Raw genomic sequence first — 16,262 nt, 5'->3', positions numbered from 1 at the left:
TTGGGCAGATATTTCCATGTTTATACAGATAGTGGTGTAGATATTTCCATGTTAATACAGATGGCGGCGTAGATATATCCATGTTCGTACAGATGGCATTGTACATATTTCCATGTTCATACAGATAGCGGTGTAGATATTTCCATGTTCATACAGATGGTGGTGTAGATATTTCCATGTTCGTACGGATGGCAATGTAGTTATTTCCATGTTCATACAGGTGGCGGAGTAGATATTTCCATGTTTATAGAGATGGTGGTCTAGATATTTCCATGTTTATAGAGATAGGGGTGTAGTTATTTCCAAGTTTATAGAGACAGCGTTGTAGATATTTCCATGTTTATACAGATAGCGGTGAAGATATTTCCATGTTTATACAGATAGAGGTGAAGATATTTCCATGTTTATACAGATAGCAGTGTAGATATTTCCATGTTTACAGAGATAGTGGTGTAGATAATTCCAATTTTATACAGATAGCAGTGTTGATATTTCCAAATTCATACAGATAGCGGTGTAGATATTTCCACGTTTATAGAGATGGTGGTGTAGATATTTCCATGTTCATACAGATGGCGGTGTAGATATTTCCATGTTTATAGAGATGGCGGTGTAGATATTTTCATGTTTACACAGATGGCGGTGTAGATATTTCCGTGTTTACACAGATAGCGGTGTAGACATTTCCATGTTTATACAGATAGCGGTGCGTATATTTCCATGTTTATACAGATAGTTGGGCAGATATTTCCATGTTTATACAGATAGCGGTGTGGATATTTCCATCTTAATACAGATGGCGGTGTAGATATGTCCATGTTCGTACAGATGGCGGTGTAGACATTTCCATGTTCATACACATGGCGGTGTAGGTATTTCGAAGTTTATAGAGATAGCGCTGTAGTTATTTCCATATTTATAGAGATATCTGTGTAGATATTTCCATGTATATGCAGATAGCTGTGTAGATATTTCCATGTTCATGCAGATAGCTTTGTAGATATTTCCATGTTCATCCAGATGCCGGTGTAGATATATCCATGTTCATACAGATGTCGTTGAAGATATTTCCATGTTCTTACAGATGGCGGTGTAGATATTTCCATGTTCATACAAATGGCAGTGTAGATATTTCCATGTTCATAGAGATGGCGGTGTACATATTTCCATGTTCATACAAATGGCGGTGTAGATATTTTCATGCTCATAGAGACGGCGGTGTAGATATTTACATGTTTATGCAGATAGCAGTGTAGTTATTTCCATGTTTATAGAGGTAGCAGTGTAGATATTTCCATTGATATACAGATAGCTGTGTAGATATTTGAATGTTCATACAATTAGTGGTGTAGATATTTCCATGTTCATACAGATAGCGGTGTAGATATTTCCATGTTCATACAGATACCGGTGTAGATATTTCCATGTTCATACAGATAGCGGTGTAGATATTTCCATCTTCATACAGATATCAGTGTAGATATTTCCATGTTCATACAGATAGCGGTGTAGGTATTTCCATGTTCTTACAGTTAGCGGTGTAGATATTTCCATGTTCATACAGATGGCGGTGTAGATACTTTCATGTTCATACAGATGGCGGTGTAGATATTTCCATGTTCGTACGGATGGCAGTGTAGTTATTTCCATGTTCATACAGGTGGCGGTGTAGATATTTCCATGTTTATACAGATAGCAGTGTAGTTATTTCCATGTTTATAGAGATAGCAGTGTTGATATTTCCATTGTTATACAGATAGCTGTGTAGATATTTGCATGTTCATTCAGATAGCAGTGTAGATATTTCCATGTTCGTACAGATAGAGGTGTAGATATTTCAATGTTGATACAGATAGCGGTGTAGATATTTCCATGTTCATACAGATAACGGTGTAGATATTTTCATGTTCATACAGATGTCGGTGTAAATATTTCCATTTTCATACAGTTAGCGGTGTAGATATTCCCATGTTTATAGAGATGGCGGTGTAGATATTTTCATGTTTACACAGATGGTAGTGTAGATATTTCCGTGTTTACACAGATAACGGTGTAGACATTTCCATGTTTACACAGATAGCGGTGTGGATATTTCCATGTTTATGCAGATAGCGGTGTAGATATTTCCATGTTTATACAGACAGCAGTGCGGATATTTCCGTGTTTATACAGATAGTTGGGCAGATATTTCCATGTTTATACAGATAGCGGTGTAGATATTTCCATGTTAATACAGATGGCGGCGTAGATATATCCATGTTCGTACAGATGGCGTTGTACATATTTCCATGTTCATACAGACGGCGGTGTAGACATTTCGAAGTTTATAGAGAGAGCGCTGTAGTTATTTCCATATTTATAGAGAAATCTGTGTAGATATTTCCATGTATATGGAGATAGCTGTGTAGATATTTCCATGTTCATCCAGATAGCGGTGTAGATAATTCCATGTTCATCCAGATGCCGGTGTAGATATATCCATGTTCATACAGATGGCGGTGAAGATATTTCCATGTTCATACAGATAGCGGTGTAGATATTTCCATGTTCATACAGATAACGGTGTAGATATTTCCATGTTCATACAGATAGCGGTGCAGATATTTCCATGTTCATACTGTTTGCGGTGTAGATATTTCCATGTTCATACAGATGGTGGTGTAGATATTTCCATGTTCATACACATGGCAGTGTAGATATTTCCATGTTCATAGAGATGGCGGTGTAGATATTTCCATGTTCATACAAATGGCGGTGTAGATATTTCCATGTTCATAGAGATGGCGGTGTAGATATTTCCATGTTTATACAGATAGCAGTGTAGTTATTTCCATGTTTATAGAGATGGCAGTGTAGATATTTCCATTGAAATACCGATAGCTGTGTAGCTATTTGCGTGTTCATACAGATAGCGGTATAGATATTTCCATTTTCATACAGATAGCGGTGTAGATATTTCCATGTTCGTACAGATATCGGTGTAGATATTTCCTTGTTCATACAGATAGCGCAGTAGATATTTCCATGTTCATACAGATAGCGGTGTAGATATTTCCATGTTTTTACAGATAGCGGTGTGGATATTTCCATGTTTATACAGATAGTGGTGCAGATATTTCCATGTTTATATAGATAGCGCTGTAGATATTTCCATCTTAATACAGATGGCGGTGTAGGTATGTCCATGTTCGTACAGATGGCCTTGTACATATTTCCATGTTCATACAGATGGCGGTGTAGATATTTCGAAGTTTATAGTGATAGCGCTGTAATTATCTCCATATTTATAGAGAAATCTGTCTAGACATTTCCATGTATATGCAGATATCTGTGTAGATATTTCCATGTTCATGCAGATAGCGGTGTAGATATTTCCATGTTCATCCAGATGCCGGTGTAGATATATCCATGTTCATACAGATGGCGGTGAAGATATTTCCATGTTCATACAGATGGCGGTGAAGATATTTCCATGTTCATACAAATGGCGGTGTAGATATTTCCATGTTCATAGAGATGGCGGTGTAGATATTTCCATGTTTATGCAGATAGCGGTATAGATATTTCCATGTTTTTACAGATGTTGGTGTAGATATTTCCGTGTTTATAGGGATGGCAGTCTAGATATTCCCATGTTTATAGAGATAGTTGTGTAGTTATTTCGAAGTTTATAGAGACAGAGTTGTAGATATTTCCATGTTTATACAGATAGCGGTGAAGATATTTCCATGTTTATTCAGGTAGCGGTGTAGATATTTCCATGTTCATACAGATAGCGGTGTAGATATTTCCATGTTTATAGAGATAGTGGTGTAGATAATTCCAATTTTATACAGATAGCAGTGTAGATATTTCTAAGTTCATAGAGATAGCGGTGTAGATATTTCCACGTTTGTAGAGATGGCAGTGTAGATATTTTCATGTTTACACAGATGGCGGTGTAGATATATCCATGTTTACACAGATAGCGGTGTAGACATTTCCATGTTTACACAGATAGCGTTGTGGATATTTCCATGTTTATGCAGATAGCGGTGTAGATATTTCCATGTTTATACAGATAGCGGTGCGGTTATTTCCATGTTTATACAGATAGTGGTGCAGATATTTCCATGTTTATACAGATAGCGGTGCGGATATTTCCACGTTTATACAGATGGGCAGATATTTCCATGTTTATCCAGATAGCGGTTTAGATATTTCCATCTTAATACAGATGGCGTTGTAGATATGTCCATGTTCGAACAGATGGCGGTGTAGATATTTCCATGTTCATACAGATGGCGGTGTAGATATTTCGAAGTTTATAGAGATAGCGCTGTAGATATTTCCACATTTATAGAGATATCTGTGTAGATATTCCCATGTATATGCAGATAGCTGTGTAGATATTTCCATGTTCATGCAGATAGCGGTGTAGATATTTCCATGTTCATACAGATAGCGGTGTGGATAATTCCACGTTTATAGAGATGGTGGTGTAGATATTTGCATGTTCATACAGATGGTGGTGTAGATATTTCCATGTTTATAGAGATGGCGGTGTAGATATTTTCATGTTTACACAGATGGCGGTGTAGATATTTCCATGTTTACACAGATAGCGGTGTAGACATTTCCATGTTTACACAGATAGCGGTGTGGATATTTCCATGTTTATGCAGATAGCGTTGTAGATATTTCCATGTTTCTACAGATAGCGGTGCGGATATTTCCATGTTTATACAGATAGTTGGGCAGATATTTCCATGTTTATACAGATAGTGGTGTAGATATTTCCATCTTAATATAGATGGCTTTGTAGATATGTCCATGTTTGTACAGATGGCGGTGTAGATATTTCCATGTTCATACAGATGGCGGTGTAGATATTTCGAAGTTTATAGAGATAGCGCTGTAGTTATTTCCATATTTATAGAGAAATCTGTGTGGATATTTCCATGTATATTCAGATAGCTGTGTAGATAGATCCATGTTCAGGCAGATAGCAGTGTAGATATTTCCATGTTCATCCAGATGCCGGTGTACATATATCCATGTTGATATAGATGGCGGTGAAGATATTTCCATGTTCATACAGATGGTGGTGTAGATATTTCCATGTTCATACTAATGGCGGTGTAGATATTTCCATGTTCATAGAGATGGCGCTGTAGATATTTCCATGTTCATACAAATGGCGGTGTAGATATTTCCATGTTCATAGAGATGGCGGTATTGATATTTCCATATTTATAGAGATAGCAGTGTAGTTATTTCCATGTTTATTGAGATAGTAATGTAGATATTTCCATTTATATACAGATAGCTGTGTAGATATTTGCATGTTCATAGAGATAGCGGTGTAGATATTTCCATGTTCATACAGATAGCGGTGTAGATATTTCCATGTTCATACAGATAGTGGTGTAGATATTTCCATGTTCATACAGATAGCGGTGTAGATATTTCCATGTTCATACATATAGCGGTGTACATATTTCCATGTTCATACAGTTAGCGCCTAAGATATTTCCATGTTCATACAGATGGCGGTGTAGATATTTACATGTTCATACAGATGGCGGTGTAGTTATTTCCATGTTCATACAGATAGCGGTGTAGATATTTCCATGTTCATACAGATAGCGATGTAGATATTTCCATATTCATACAGATAGCGGTGTAGATATTTCCATGTTCATACCAATAGCGGTGTAGACATTTCCATGTTCATATATTTAGCGGTGTAGATATTTACATGTTCATACAGATGGCGGTATAGATATTTCCATGTTCGTAAAGATGGCGTAGTAAATTTTTCCATGTTCATAGAGATGGCGGTGTAGATATTTCCATGTTTATGCAGATAGCGGTATAGATATTTCCATGTTTATACTGACGGTGGTGTAGATATTTCCATGTTTATAGAGATGGCGGTGTAGATATTTCCATGTTCATAAAGATGGCGGTGTAAATATTTCCATGTTCGTACGGATGGCAGTGCAGATATTTCCATGTTCATACAGGTGGCGGTGTATATATTTCCATGTTTAAACAGATAGCTGTGTAGATATTTCCATGTTCATACAGATAGCGGTGTAGATATTTCCATGTTCATACAGATAACGGTGTAGATATTTCCATGTTCATACAGATAGCGGTGTAGATATTTCCATGTTCATACAGTTAGGGGTGTAGATATTTCCACGTTCATACAAATGGCAGTGTAGATATTTCCATGTTTAGACAGATAGCAGTGTAGATATTTCCATGTTTATAGAGATAGCAGTGTAGATATTTCCATTGATATACAGATAGCTGTGTAGATATTTGCATGTTCATACACATAGCGGTGTAGATATTTCCATGTTCGTACAGATGGCGGTGTAGATATTTCCATGTTCGTACAGATGGCGGTGTAGATATTTCCATGTTTATAGAGATGGCGGTGTAGATATTTTCATGTTTACACAGATGGCGGTGTAGATATTTCCATGTTTACACAGATAGCGGTGTAGACATTTCCATGTTTACACAGATAGCGGTGTGGATATTTCCATGTTTATGCAGATAGCGGTGTAGATATTTCCATGTTTATACAGATAGCGGTGCGGTTATTTCCATGTTTATACAGATAGTGGTGGAGATATTTCCATGTTTATACGGATAGCGGTGTAGATATTTCCATCTTATTACAGATGGCGGTGTAGATATGTCCATGTTCGTACAGATGGCGGTGTAGATATTTCCATGTTCATACTGATGGCGGTGTAGATATTTCGAAGTTTATAGAGATAGCGCTGTAGTTATTTCCATATTTATAGAGAAATCTGTGTAGATATTTCCATGTATATGCAGATATCTGTGTAGATATTTCCATGTTCGTACAGATAGCGGTGTAGATATTTCCATGTTCATAGAGATAACGGTGTAGATATTTACATCTTCATACAGATAGCGGTACAGATATTTCCATGTTCATACAGTAAGCGGTGTAGATATTTCCATGTTCATACAGATGACAGTGTAGATATTTACATGTTCATTCAGATGTCGGTGTAGATATTTCCATGTTCATACAGATGGCGTTGTAGATATTTCTATGTTCATAGAGATGGCGGCGTACATATTTCTATGTTTATGCAGATAGCGGTATAGATATTTCCATGTTTATACAGATGGTGGTGTAGATATTTCCATGTTTATACAGATAGCGGTGCGGTTATTTCCATGTTTGTACAGACAGTCGTGCAGATATTTCCATGTTTATACAGATATCGGTGTAGATATTTCCATCTTAAAACAGATGGAGGTGTAGATATATCCATGTTCGTACAGATGGCGGTGTAGATATTTCCATGTTCATACAGATGGTGGTGTAGATATTTCGAAGTTTATAGAGATAGCGCTGTAGTTATTTCCATATTTATAGAGAAATCTGTGTAGATATTTCCATGTATATGCAGATAGCTGTGTAGATATTTCCATGTTCTTGCAGAGAGCGGTGTAGATATTTCCATGTTCATCCAGATGCCGGTGTACATATATCCATGTTCATACAGATGGCGGTGAAGATATTTCCATGTTCATACAGATGGAGGTGTAGGTATTTCCATGTTCATACAAATGGCGGTGTAGATATTTCCATGTTCATAGAGATGGAGGTGTAGATATTTCCAGGTTCATACAAATTGCGGTGTAGATATTTCCATGTCCATAGAGATGGCCGTGTAGATATTTCCATGTTTATACAGATAGCAGTGTAGATATATCCATGTTTATAGAGATACCAGTGTGGATATTTCCATGTTTATAGAGATACCAGTGTGGATATTTCCATTTATATACAGATAGCTGTTTAGATATTTACATGTTCATACAGATAGCGGTGTAGACATTTCCATGTTCATACAGATAGCAGTGTAGATATTTCCATGTTCATACAGATAGCGGTGTAGATATTTCCATGTTCATACAGATAGCAGTGTAGATATATCCATGTTCATACAGATAGCGGTGTAGATATTTCCATGTTCAAACAGTTAGCAGTGTAGATATTTCCATGTTCATACAGATGGCGGTGTAGATATTTACATGTTCATACAGATGGCGGTGTAGATATTTCCATGTTCATACAGATAGCGGTGTAGGGATTTCCATGTTCATACATATAGCGGTGTAGATATTTCCATGTTGATACAGATAGTGGTGAAGATATTTCCATGTTTATACAGATAGCGGTGTAGATATTTCCATGTTTATACAGATAGCAGTGTAGATATTTCCATGTTTATAGAGATAGTGGTGTAGATAATTTCAATTTAATACAGAGAGCATTGTAGGAATTTCCAAGTTCATACAGATAGCGGTGTAGATATTTCCATGTTTATAGAGATGGCGGTGCAGATATTTCCATGTTCATACAGAGGACGGTGTAGATATTTCCATGTTTATAGGGATGGCGGTATAGATATTTTCATGTTTACACAGATGGCGGTGTAGATATTTCCATGTTTACACAGATAGCGGTGTAGGCATTTCCATGTTTACACAGATAGCGTTGTGGATATTTCCATGTTTATGCAGATAGCAGTGTAGATATTTCCATGTTTATACAGATAGCGGTGCGGATATTTCCATGTTTTTTCAGATAGCGGTGCGGATATTTCCATGTTTATACAGATAGTTGGGCAGATATTTCCATGTTTATAAAGATAGCGGTGTAGATATTTCCATCTTAATACAGATGGCGGTGTAGATATGTCCATGTTTGTACAGATGGCGGTGTAGATAATTCCATGTTCATACAGATGGCGGTGTAGATATTTCGAAGTTTATAGAGATAGCGCTGTAGTTATTTCCATATTTATAGAGAAATCTGTGTGGATATTTCCATGTATATTCAGATAGCTGTGTAGATAGATCCATGTTCATGCAGATAGCAGTGTAGATATTTCCATGTTCATCCAGATGCCGGTGTACATATATCCATGTTGATATAGATGGCGGTGAAGATATTTCCATGTTCATACAGATGGTGGTGTAGATATTTCCATGTTCATACTAACGGCGGTGTAGATATTTCCATGTTCATAGAGATGGCGGTATTGATATTTCCATATTTATAGAGATAGCAGTGTAGTTATTTCCATGTTTATTGAGATAGTAATGTAGATATTTCCATTTATATACAGATAACTGTGTAGATATTTGCATGTTCATAGAGATAGCGGTGTAGATATTTCCATGTTCATACAGATAGCGGTGTAGATATTTCCATGTTCATACAGATAGTGGTGTAGATATTTCCATGTTCATACAGATAGCGGTGTAGATATTTCCATGTTCATACATATAGCGGTGTACATATTTCCATGTTCATACAGTTAGCGGTTAAGATATTTCCATGTTCATACAGATGGCGGTGTAGATATTTACATGTTCATACAGATGGCGGTGTAGTTATTTCCATGTTCATACAGATAGCGGTGTAGATATTTCCATGTTCATACAGATATCGGTGTAGATATTTCCATATTCATACAGATAGCGGTGTAGATATTTCCATGTTCATACCAATAGCGGTGTAGACATTTCCATGTTCATATATTTAGCGGTGTAGATATTTACATGTTCATACAGATGGCGGTATAGATATTTCCATGTTCGTACAGATGGCGTTGTAAATTTTTCCATGTTCATAGAGATGGCGGAGTAGATATTTCCATGTTTATGCAGATAGCGGTATAGATATTTCCATGTTTATACAGACGTTGGTGTAGATATTTCCATGTTTATAGAGATGGCGGTGTAGATATTTCCATGTTCATAAAGATGGCGGTGTAAATATTTCCATGTTCGTACGGATTGCAGTGCAGATATTTCCATGTTCATACAGGTGGCGGTGTATATATTTCCATGTTTATACAGATAGCTGTGTAGATATTTCCATGTTCATACAGATAGCGGTGTAGATATTTCCATGTTCATACAGATAACGGTGTAGATATTTCCATGTTCATACAGATAGCGGTGTAGATATTTCCATGTTCATACAGTTAGGGGTGTAGATATTTCCACGTTCCTACAAATGGCAGTGTAGATATTTCCATGTTTATACAGATAGCAGTGTAGATATTTCCATGTTTATAGAGATAGCAGTGTAGATATTTCCATTGATATACAGATAGCTATGTAGATATTTGCATGTTCATACACATAGCGGTGTAGATATTTCCATGTTCGTACAGATGGCGGTGTAGATATTTCCATGTTTATAGAGATGGCGGCATAGATATTTTCATGTTTACACAGATGGCGGTGTAGATATTTCCATGTTTACACAGATAGCGGTGTAGACATTTCCATGTTTACACAGATAGCGGTGTGGATATTTCCATGTTTATGCAGATAGCGGTGTAGATATTTCCATGTTTATACAGATAGCGGTGCGGTTATTTCCATGTTTATGCAGATAGTGGTGGAGATATTTCCATGTATATTCAGATAGCGGTGTAGATATTTCCATCTTATTACAGATGGCGGTGTAGATATGTCCATGTTCGTACAGATGGCAGTGTAGATATTTCCATGTTCATACTGATGGCGGTGTAGATATTTCGAAGTTTATAGAGATAGCGCTGTAGTTATTTCCATATTTATAGAGAAATCTGTGTAGATATTTCCATGTATATGCAGATATCTGTGTAGATATTTCCATGTTCGTACAGATAGCGGTGTAGATATTTCCATGTTCATAGAGATAACAGTGTAGATATTTGCATCTTCATACAGATAGCGGTACAGATATTTCCATGTTCACACAGTAAGCGGTGTAGATATTTCCATGTTCATACAGATGGCAGTGTAGATATTTACATGTTCATTCAGATGTCGGTGTAGATATTTCCATGTTCGTACAGATGGCGTTGTAGATATTTCTATGTTCATAGAGATGGCGGCGTACATATTTCCATGTTTATGCAGATAGCGGTATAGATATTTCCATGTTTATACAGATGGTGGTGTAGATATTTCCATGTTTATACAGATAGCGGTGCGGTTATTTCCATGTTTGTACAGACAGTCGTGCAGATATTTCCATGTTTATACAGATATCGGTGTAGATATTTCCATCTTAAAACAGATGGAGGTGTAGATATATCCATGTTCGTACAGATGGCGGTGTAGATATTTCCATGTTCATACAGATGGCGGTGTAGATATTTCGAAGTTTATAGAGATAGCGCTGTAGTTATTTCCATATTTATAGAGAAATCTGTGTAGATATTTCCATGTATATGCAGATAGCTGTGTAGATATTTCCATGTTCTTGCAGAGAGCGGTGTAGATATTTCCATGTTCATCCAGATGCCGGTGTACATATATCCATGTTCATACAGATGGCGGTGAAGATATTTCCATGTTCATACAGATGGTGGTGTAGGTATTTCCATGTTCATACAAATGGCGGTGTAGATATTTCCATGTTCATAGAGATGGCGGTGTAGATATTTCCAGGTTCATACAAATGGCGTTGTAGATATTTCCATGTCCATAGAGATGGCAGTGTAGATATTTCCATGTTTATACAGATAGCAGTGTAGATATATCCATGTTTATAGAGATACCAGTGTGGATATTTCCATGTTTATAGAGATACCAGTGTGGATATTTCCATTTATATACAGATAGCTGTTTAGATATTTCCCTGTTCATACAGATAGCGGTGTAGATATTTCCATGTTCATACAGATAGCGGTGTAGATATTTCCATGTTCATACAGATAGCGGTGTAGGTATTTCCATGTTCATACAGATAGCGGTGTAGATATATCCATGTTCATACAGATAGCGGTGTAGATATTTCCATGTTCAAACAGTTAGCAGTGTAGATATTTACATGTTCATACAGATGGCGGTGTAGATATTTACATGTTCATACAGATGGCGGTGTAGATATTTCCATGTTCATACAGATGGCGGTGTAGAGATTTCCATGTTCATACATATAGCGGTGTAGATATTTCCATGTTGATACAGATAGTGGTGAAGTTATTTCCATGTTTATACAGATAGCGGTGTAGATATTTCCATGTTTATACAGATAGCAGTGTAGATATTTCCATGTTTATAGAGATAGTGGTGTAGATAATTTCAATTTAATACAGAGAGCATTGTAGGAATTTCAAAGTTCATACAGATAGCGGTGTAGATATTTCCATGTTTATAGAGATGGCGGTGCAGATATTTCCATGTTCATACAGAGGACGGTGTAGATATTTCCATGTTTATAGGGATGGCGGTATAGATATTTTCATGTTTACACAGATGGCGGTGTAGATATTTCCATGTTTACACAGATAGCGGTGTAGGCATTTCCATGTTTACACAGATAGCGTTGTGGATATTTACATGTTTATGCAGATAGCAGTGTAGATATTTCCATGTTTATACAGATAGCGGTGCGGATATTTCCATGTTTTTTCAGATAGCGGTGCGGATATTTCCATGTTTATACAGATAGTTGGGCAGATATTTCCATGTTTATAAAGATAGCGGTGTAGATATTTCCATCTTAATACAGATGGCGGTGTAGATATGTCCATGTTTGTACAGATGGCGGTGTAGATAATTCCATGTTCATACAGATGGCGGTGTAGATATTTCGAAGTTTATAGAGATAGCGCTGTAGTTATTTCCATATTTATAGAGAAATCTGTGTGGATATTTCCATGTATATTCAGATAGCTGTGTAGATAGATCCATGTTCATGCAGATAGCAGTGTAGATATTTCCATGTTCATCCAGATGCCGGTGTACATATATCCATGTTGATATAGATGGCGGTGAAGATATTTCCATGTTCATACAGATGGTGGTGTAGATATTTCCATGTTCATACTAATGGCGGTGTAGATATTTCCATGTTCATAGAGATGGCGCTGTAGATATTTCCATGTTCATACAAATGGCGGTGTAGATATTTCCATGTTCATAGAGATGGCGTTATTGATATTTCCATATTTATAGAGATAGCAGTGTAGTTATTTCCATGTTTATTGAGATAGTAATGTAGATATTTCCATTTATATACAGATAGCTGTGTAGATATTTGCATGTTCATAGAGATAGCGGTGTAGATATTTCCATGTTCATACAGATAGCGGTGTAGATATTTCCATGTTCATACAGATAGTGGTGTAGATATTTCCATGTTCATACAGATAGCGGTGTAGATATTTCCATGTTCATACATATAGCGGTGTACATATTTCCATGTTCATACAGTTAGCGGCTAAGATATTTCCATGTTCATACAGATGGCGGTGTAGATATTTACATGTTCATACAGATGGCGGTGTAGTTATTTCCATGTTCATACAGATAGCGGTGTAGATATTTCCATGTTCATACAGATAGCGATGTAGATATTTCCATATTCATACAGATAGCGGTTTAGATATTTCCATGTTCATACCAATAGCGGTGTAGACATTTCCATGTTCATATATTTAGCGGTGTAGATATTTACATGTTCATACAGATGGCGGTATAGATATTTCCATGTTCGTAAAGATGGCGTTGTAAATTTTTCCATGTTCATAGAGATGGCGGTGTAGATATTTCCATGTTTATGCAGATAGCGGTATAGATATTTCCATGTTTATACAGACGGTGGTGTAGATATTTCCATGTTTATAGAGATGGCGGTGTAGATATTTCCATGTTCATAAAGATGGCGGTGTAAATATTTCCATGTTCGTACGGATGGCAGTGCAGATATTTCCATGTTCATACAGGTGGCGGTGTATATATTTCCATGTTTAAACAGATAGCTGTGTAGATATTTCCATGTTCATACAGATAGCGGTGTAGATATTTCCATGTTCATACAGATAACGGTGTAGATATTTCCATGTTCATACAGATAGCGGTGTAGATATTTCCATGTTCATACAGTTAGGGGTGTAGATATTTCCACGTTCATACAAATGGCAGTGTAGATATTTCCATGTTTAGACAGATAGCAGTGTAGATATTTCCATGTTTATAGAGATAGCAGTGTAGATATTTCCATTGATATACAGATAGCTGTGTAGATATTTGCATGTTCATACACATAGCGGTGTAGATATTTCCATGTTCGTACAGATGGCGGTGTAGATATTTCCATGTTCGTACAGATGGCGGTGTAGATATTTCCATGTTTATAGAGATGGAGGTGTAGATATTTTCATGTTTACACAGATGGCGGTGTAGATATTTCCATGTTTACACAGATAGCGGTGTAGACATTTCCATGTTTACACAGATAGCGGTGTGGATATTTCCATGTTTATGCAGATAGCGGTGTAGATATTTCCATGTTTATACAGATAGCGGTGCGGTTATTTCCATGTTTATACAGATAGTGGTGGAGATATTTCCATGTTTATACGGATAGCGGTGTAGATATTTCCATCTTATTACAGATGGCGGTGTAGATATGTCCATGTTCGTACAGATGGCGGTGTAGATATTTCCATGTTCATACTGATGGCGGTGTAGATATTTCGAAGTTTATAGAGATAGCGCTGTAGTTATTTCCATATTTATAGAGAAATCTGTGTAGATATTTCCATGTATATGCAGATATCTGTGTAGATATTTCCATGTTCGTACAGATAGCGGTGTAGATATTTCCATGTTCATAGAGATAACGGTGTAGATATTTACATCTTCATACAGATAGCGGTACAGATATTTCCATGTTCATACAGTAAGCGGTGTAGATATTTCCATGTTCATACAGATGACAGTGTAGATATTTTCATGTTCATTCAGATGTCGGTGTAGATATTTCCATGTTCGTACAGATGGCGTTGTAGATATTTCTATGTTCATAGAGATGGCGGCGTACATATTTCCATGTTTATGCAGATAGCGGTATAGATATTTCCATGTTTATACAGATGGTGGTGTAGATATTTCCATGTTTATACAGATAGCGGTGCGGTTATTTCCATGTTTGTACTGACAGTCGTGCAGATATTTCCATGTTTATACAGATATCGGTGTAGATATTTCCATCTTAAAACAGATGGAGGTGTAGATATATCCATGTTCGTACAGATGGCGGTGTAGATATTTCCATGTTCATACAGATGGCGGTGTAGATATTTCGAAGTTTATAGAGATAGCGCTGTAGTTATTTCCATATTTATAGAGAAATCTGTGTAGATATTTCCATGTATATGCAGATAGCTGTGTAGATATTTCCATGTTCTTGCAGAGAGCGGTGTAGATATTTCCATGTTCATCCAGATGCCGGTGTACATATATCCATGTTCATACAGATGGCGGTGAAGATATTTCCATGTTCATACAGATGGTGGTGTAGGTATTTCCATGTTCATACAAATGGAGGTGTAGATATTTCCATGTTCATAGAGATGGCGGTGTAGATATTTCCAGGTTCATACAAATAGCGGTGTAGATATTTCCATGTCCATAGAGATGGCCGTGTAGATATTTCCATGTTTATACAGATAGCAGTGTAGATATATCCATGTTTATAGAGATACCAGTGTGGATATTTCCATGTTTATAGAGATACCAGTGTGGATATTTCCATTTATATACAGATAGCTGTTTAGATATTTACATGTTCATACAGATAGCGGTGTAGACATTTCCATGTTCATACAGATAGCGGTGTAGATATTTCCATGTTCATACAGTTAGCGGTGTAGTTATTTCCATGTTCATACAGATAGCAGTGTAGATATATCCATGTTCATACAGATAGCGGTGTAGATATTTCCATGTTCAAACAGTTAGCAGTGTAGATATTTCCATGTTCATACAGATGGCGGTGTAGATATTTACATGTTCATACAGATGGCGGTGTAGATATTTCCATGTTCATACAGATAGCGGTGTAGAGATTTCCATGTTCATACATATAGCGGTGTAGATATTTCCATGTTGATACAGATAGTGGTGAAGATATTTCCATGTTTATACAGATAGCGGTGTAGATATTTCCATGTTTATACAGATAGCAGTGTAGATATTTCCATGTTTATAGAGACAGTGGTGTAGATAATTTCAATTTAATACAGAGAGCATTGTAGGAATTTCCAAGTTCATACAGATAGCGGTGTAGATATTTCCATGTTTATAGAGATGGCGGTGCAGATATTTCCATGTTCATACAGAGGACGGTGTAGATATTTCCATGTTTATAGGGATGGCGGTATAGATATTTTCATGTTTACACAGATGGCGGTGTAGAT

The sequence above is a fragment of the Gorilla gorilla genome, chromosome 15 (assembly GCF_029281585.2).
Source record: "Gorilla gorilla gorilla isolate KB3781 chromosome 15, NHGRI_mGorGor1-v2.1_pri, whole genome shotgun sequence".
In the NCBI taxonomy this organism is placed as follows: domain Eukaryota; kingdom Metazoa; phylum Chordata; class Mammalia; order Primates; family Hominidae; genus Gorilla; species Gorilla gorilla.
Note: the sequence above shows the minus strand (reverse complement) of the source record.